We start from the raw sequence: 6,532 nt of genomic DNA, 5'->3' as shown, positions 1-6,532 counted from the left end.
TGGGTTTATGTACATATGCTCAACCTTGAGGGATAACGCGTCCATTTTAGCTTGCATCATGTCTATAGAGCTTAACTCATGTACTCCTTCTTGGGCTTCCTTCTTCTCAACTGTCGCTCGTTCAACTCCCCATGATTGATGGTTTTGAGCCATACCTTCGATGAGGGAACTAGCTTCAGGATAAGGTTTGTTCATTAGTGCGCCACCTGCGGTAGCGTCGATGGTCATCTTAGTGTTATAGTGAAGTCCATTATAGAAGGTCTGAATGATTAACCAATTTTCTAAACCATGATGTGGGCATGCTCTTAACAGCTCTTTATATCTCTCCCAAGCTTCGAACAACAATTCTCCTTGGTTCTTGGTAAATCTGGTTATTTGGTTTCGAAGAACGGTGGTCTTACTTGGGGGGAAGTATCTAGCAAGGAATACTTTTCTAAGGTTTTCCCAAGTTGTTATGGAATTGGGTGGAAGGGAATCTAACCATGATAGGGCTTTATCTCTGAGGAAGAAAGGGAATAATCTTAAATGGATTGCCTCAGGAGAAGCTCCATTTGTTTTAAAAGTGTCTGCTAATTGGAGAAAGATTTTTAAATGTTGGTTTGGGTTCTCAGTAGCAAGACCTACGAATTGTCTCTGTTGTACTAGTTGCAATAGGGAGGGTTTAAGTTTGAAATTATTAGCTGGGATGGTTGGGTTTACTATACTAGAACTAGGTTCTTCGTCGGATGGTTAGGAGAAATCCTTAAGAGGTCTTTGATTTTGATCTTTGGCCATAGCTCTCCTAATTCTATGGAAAAATAAATGTGCGCGAGCGTAACTTTCAGGTTCCGCCAGAGGATCTACTAAGCTTCCGGTGCTACGAGTCCTTCGCATTGACCGGCAGGTAACAACCTAAGTCTAAACGATATAACAACAGGGTACGAAATTTGAAGAAATTGGTCCCCGACAACGGCACCAAAAACTTGATGCGTGTTTTTCCCAAGTATACGAACGCGTCAGAGTAATATAAAAGATTGTCGAATCCATAGAGACCAAATGTCAATCTATCGCTATCTATTGTTATGGTGTTTATCTAAGGTAATCGAAATAGGGTTTTTAAGAGTGCATAAAAAAATAAAGTATTAAATTAAATTGAATTAATAAAGACAGGTTTGAATGTAATTCACATAATCAATTAATAATCCAAGTACTTGCTAATATAATTACTTATGGGCAGTGTTTTCTTCTTTGAAAAGAACCAATTTAACGGGAACTGTCGCTTTCGCGTATTCAGAACCGAGTTGTACTCCCTAATCAAACCCTCTTATTGTCACTTATAAAAAGGCGCGCATTGCGTTAGATTAGTAAACCCATTTTTAAGAAATATAGTGTCTTGACTAAGTTGAAAATTATTTTAACCTGGATTTCTTAACCAAAAGAGGTTCTCACGAACCAGACTCTAAACTTATAAACGCGTCCGAAAATAGTTTTAAAATCACTTTTCTTTTTAAGGTAAAAACTCCTAATGAACTAAACAAAGCACTTTCACTGTATTTGAAATAGTTAAAAACAACTAAGTTTGAAAAGCCGTTGGACGGCTTTCGATATTACCCAACGGAAATTAAGTGTGGGAAAACTTAACTTGAAAGTCAAAATAGCCCTTAACTGTTTCTACGAACAATTGTACGGATTATCGGTTCAATTACGATCCTTACATTCTAACCTTTATAGGTTTAGCCAGACATGGTAAAGTAAAAATGCATTTTAATTTTTATCATAAAAAAGGTAATAAATGTGAGTGTAGGAAAGTAATAAAAGTAGTGCGGTGCAAGAAATAAAGGAAAGTAGTGCAGTGCAAGAAATAAAGGAAAGTAGTGCAGTGCGAGAAATAAACAAAGTAAAGTGCGAGTGCGGGAAAGTAAAAAAAATAAAGGCAGTGCGGGAAAGTAAACAAAATAAATACAGTGCGGGAAAATAAAGTAGACAAAGGTAAAGCAATAAAACCTGCTCCAATCGGAGGGTCGAATAAAGTGCGTAAAAGAAATGAAAATGGCGGCAGGATTAAACTTCCTTCCAAAGTGCTCCAAACTCGATTACAGACTCGATTACACAGTGTGGCAACACTCCGATGTGAAGCGATTACCACTTTTACACAATACTGATATATGCCTAGTTGTAACTAAGTTTGGATGAAGAAACAAATGAAATCAAGGTTCTATTTATAGGCAAGGAGGAAAATGGAAATTACAAGGATGCCCCTAAGTTTGAAAATGGGAGGGAACCATTTTATTCTTGTGGCGCCCTCCACAGGAGGAAATTGTAGCACCCAAGTGGAGATAGTGGGATATGTGGTAGTTGAGGAGAGGTTGAAACTGAGACACGTCATGGTTGGACCAATGGCGCCCGCCACAGTGGGAACCACAAGTGTAAAATGCTGATTTTTTGGCTTTTTAGCTCATTTTCGCTCCTTTTCTCGATCGGGGCTCCGATTAGACTGAAAACCTGAAAACAAAGAAAAACATAGTAATAACATAACAAAATAACAATAAAACAACTAAAATGCATGCGAAATCGGAGTCGAAAATACGGTGAATTTCAGTGTCATCAAATTCTCCCACACTTAAACCCTTGCTTGTCCTCAAGCAAAACACTTAAAAGCTCAAAGAAGAAAAACCGGCATCGACGAGTGATTCCGGCTAGAAGGGCTTCTAAGTTCAAGTCGGGATGCAGTGATAGGTACTAACTAAGTGAACCAAGGGTATCGTGATGACACTTATCCGCAGACACAGACATAAACTCCATTCCTATATTAACCAACCCATATTATCCCACAATACCTAGGCCTACCTCTTCATCTCTTTTTGGGTCCTTTTCATTCAGGTGCAATCACATTAAGCCTGTTATACATACATGCTTCATAGTAGAGTGACCGGTTAATGATTCTGATCCTAAACATGGGGTTTCTGGCACATAAATCTGTGTAAACCCTTTTATTTGACCCAAATGCAGTTGTGGGGGATCAGATCGTAATCCTCCCTACCGAGTTCAGCGCCAGATACCTCTGAACCAACTAACAGCGGGTGAGTTTTTCTTTTTCTTTTTCTTTTGCAGCAAATTTTTACAACTTTTTGGTTTAAATGACTTTGTGAGGGTCACCTATCCCGGAGTTGCCTTTTTATTTATTTATTTCACTGGATCATTCACTTATGTTCATCGGTCCCCTACGTAGAGGATGCTTAGGCCGAAGCTGACTGCTGGAATAAACTACTGAGGACTATACTGAAATGATAATTAAGGCCATGGTATATGGGGTTTCGGGAGTGATTCCTATATTCATGAAGTCTATGGTGCTAAAACAATACTGGTGTTTTAAAAAGTTCTCCCAAGTCACCACATCTTAACTCAAACCTGTCTTAAAGACCAAAAACTTTCAGAATAACACCGTTTTCTTTTGCAAAAAATTTTGGTAGGGCTAAAGGAATGGGGAGATTAGGATGTACTAAAGATACACTATACTGGTGACTCATCAGACACGTGCATTTTCTAAAACACTCTAACTAAAAGCAAAATAAAACAAAGTAAACAACTAAAAAGCAATAAAAATAAACAATCTAACTAAAAACAGCAAAGGAAAATAGAAAGCGATAAAATCTCCTCCCACACTTAAATTGAACATTGAACATTGTAAACAAAATAAAGACAATGCGGGAAAATAAAGTAGACAAAGGTAAAGCAATAAAACCTGCTCCAATCGGAGGGTCGAATAAGGTGCGTAACGGAAATGAAAATGGCGGCAGAATTAAACTTCCTTCCAAAGTGCTCCAAACTCGATTACAGACTCGATTACACAGTGTGGCAGCACTCCGATGTGAAGCGATTACCACTTTTAAACAATACTGATATATGCCTAGTTGTAACTAATTTTGGATGAAGAAACAAATGAAATCAAGGTTCTATTTATAGGCAAGGAGAAAATGGAAATTACAAAGATGCCCCTAAGTTTGAAAATGGGAGGGAACCATTTTGTTCTTGTGGCGCCCGCCACAACATCATGGCGCCCGCCACAGAAGGAAATTACAGCGCCCAAGTGGAGATAGTGGGAGATGTGGCAGTTGAGGAGAGGTTGAAACTGGGACACGTCCTGGTTGGACCCATGGCGCCCGCCACAGTGGGAGCCACAAGTGTAAAATGCGGATTTTTTGGCTTTTTAGCTCATTTTCGCTCCTTTTCTCGATCGGGGCTCCGATTAGACTGAAAACCTGAAAACAAAGAAAAACATAGTAATAACATAAAAAAATAACAATAAAAAAACTAAAATGCATGCGAAATCGGAGTCGAAAATACGGTGAATTTCAGTGTCATCAAGTAGTAGAACTGTGAGTCGACTCATGACTATGAGCGTAACTCTCGGGTCTGAACAGGTCGAGTCATTAGTCAACTCAACTCTCGAAAAACCTGTTTGAGTTGACTTATCCCCTGTTTGAGTAGACTCATTGGCTGTTTCATTTGAACCATGTTGCCACGGGTCTGAACATGTCGAGTCATGAGTCGACTCAACTCTGGAAGAACCCTGTTTGAGTTGACTTATCCCCTGTTTGAGTCGACTCATCGCCTGCTTCATTTGATTAGTTTTTGCCTCGGGTATGAACAGGTCGAGTGACCTGTGTGAACAGGTTGACTGGTCGTTGTTGGCACTCAATTTTCTACTGTGCATTTTTGCAAAATTATTCTGTTATGTCTGTTACTTTGTCCATGCATCATATAAATATTCTAGGGTCTCTTCTTTAACAAACAACAAGAAAAGTGAAAGATATACACCAAAGTGCTCCTCATTCTTCATTGCATTTCTCAATGATCACACATAACAATCTTTGTTGTGCATTATTGGTGTATGCCCTAGAGGCCAATACTTTTGGTACTTGTATCGAATTATTTATTAATAATAAAAGGATTTTTCTTTATTATTTTTGCTTAATAAAGTCCCTAGAATAGATAGTCTGTTTAATGTATCAAGTGTGACTTAATCAGGAGATCACATTAAACATAAGGACACTATTCTTAAAGTATCCATAGTCGAGCTTTATTGTGAAGTGGGATAACATTAAAGCATTAAGACTATTATGTATATAGACTGATGATCACATCTCATGGATCATTGATAAAGAGTTATCAAGTCTTAAACATAGGTATGAATATTAAGAGTAATATTTATACTGGATTGACCCTTTATGAGAATACTATATATAATGTTATGCAAAGTGTCATAAGTTATTCTCATGGTGATAATGGTGTATACCACCCTTCGACCTGAAACCACTATGGACCCTAGATGTAGAGTTGAGTGCCTTATTGTTGATCAAACGTTATCCGTAACTGGATGACCATAATGACAGTTGATGGGTACTCCACGAAGCATGCTGAGAGACATGAGTGACCTAGATGGAATTTTCCCATCCTGCGTAACAGGATAAATGTCTACGTGCCCAATATTGAACTGGACAAGGATGACACAGTCTATGCCTTGTGTTCAATATAGACATATGGGCAAAAGGGTAATTGTACACATAAGTATTATCACAAAAGGATTTGTCATATCACATGACATTTTCGTGTCTTGGGTAGCAGTGATGTGTTGCTAGATACCGCTCACTGTTTATTATTTTAAATACGTGATTTAATATAATTGCCAATGCCACGAAAACCTACAGGGTCACAAACAAAAGGACAGATTGATGAGAGATAGAGTAACTAAGGAACACCATAAGGTACGCTTGTAGCCCACACAAGTGGTTCTATAAATAGAACCCTTGTGCAGAAGCATTTGTGCAGTTGCAATTTCATTTCTCTCTCTCTCACTCAAAGCCTTCATTTATAGCAGCTAGCATTGAGACTGAATGAGTCCGTTCGTGTGGACTGAATAGAGGCCTTGTCACCGTTCAACGTTCGTGATCGCTCCGTAGATCTGCATCAAAGGTTTCAATCGCCACAAGAGGTAACGATTCTACCACTGATCATGCCCATTTGTAAGGATCACTAAAGGAGAAATTTTTTAAATTCCGCTGCATTTTGGATCGCCCTTCTCCTTCATTGTGCATTGTTGTGGTGATAACGTCCAAATAGGATTGTGTAATCTTAGTTTTGGTAGAGACTTTGTGTGGGTTTTTCTTGAATAAAACCTTTGGGGTTTTGTCCTCCAAGAACTTGGGGATTTTGCACTAACCTATTCTTCACAAATTCAGCAGAGTGAAAGGTTTTAAGAACAGTGGGTTCGCTCAAACAAGTAGTGGTAACTAGAGGATTGTGAAGAAAGATTAGGGTTCAAGCGTCTTGCGTTCGAAATCAGCCGAGCTAAAGTTTTGGAGAACGTGGAGTTCTTGCAATAAGGTAGCTACAACCGGAGGTTTATTCGGAGCGCTTGAAGGACTTGGTTTAACTCGAATCAAGGGGAGAGAAGTGAAAAGGATCTACAACAAACCTAGGGGTTGGTTGGTGGTGATCATTTCTTTTCTTGTAACAACTTTTCAAATTGATAATAAATATCTCAATTCTAGAT

General features: G+C 38.7%; 1 non-coding gene across 1 annotated transcript; it reads left to right on the top strand.

Moving 5' to 3' along the window:
- The first annotated feature begins 283 nt into the window (after nt 1-283).
- LOC127098980 (small nucleolar RNA R71) lies at nt 284-390 on the top strand. Its single transcript, XR_007793656.1, has one exon. It is a non-coding gene; the product is annotated as a small nucleolar RNA R71 (small nucleolar RNA).
- The last annotated feature ends 6,142 nt before the right edge of the window (nt 391-6,532 follow it).

This window comes from Lathyrus oleraceus, chromosome 6 (assembly GCF_024323335.1).
Source record: "Lathyrus oleraceus cultivar Zhongwan6 chromosome 6, CAAS_Psat_ZW6_1.0, whole genome shotgun sequence".
NCBI classification, from domain to species: domain Eukaryota; kingdom Viridiplantae; phylum Streptophyta; class Magnoliopsida; order Fabales; family Fabaceae; genus Lathyrus; species Lathyrus oleraceus.
Note: the sequence above shows the minus strand (reverse complement) of the source record. Positions and strands in the feature narration are given on the sequence as shown.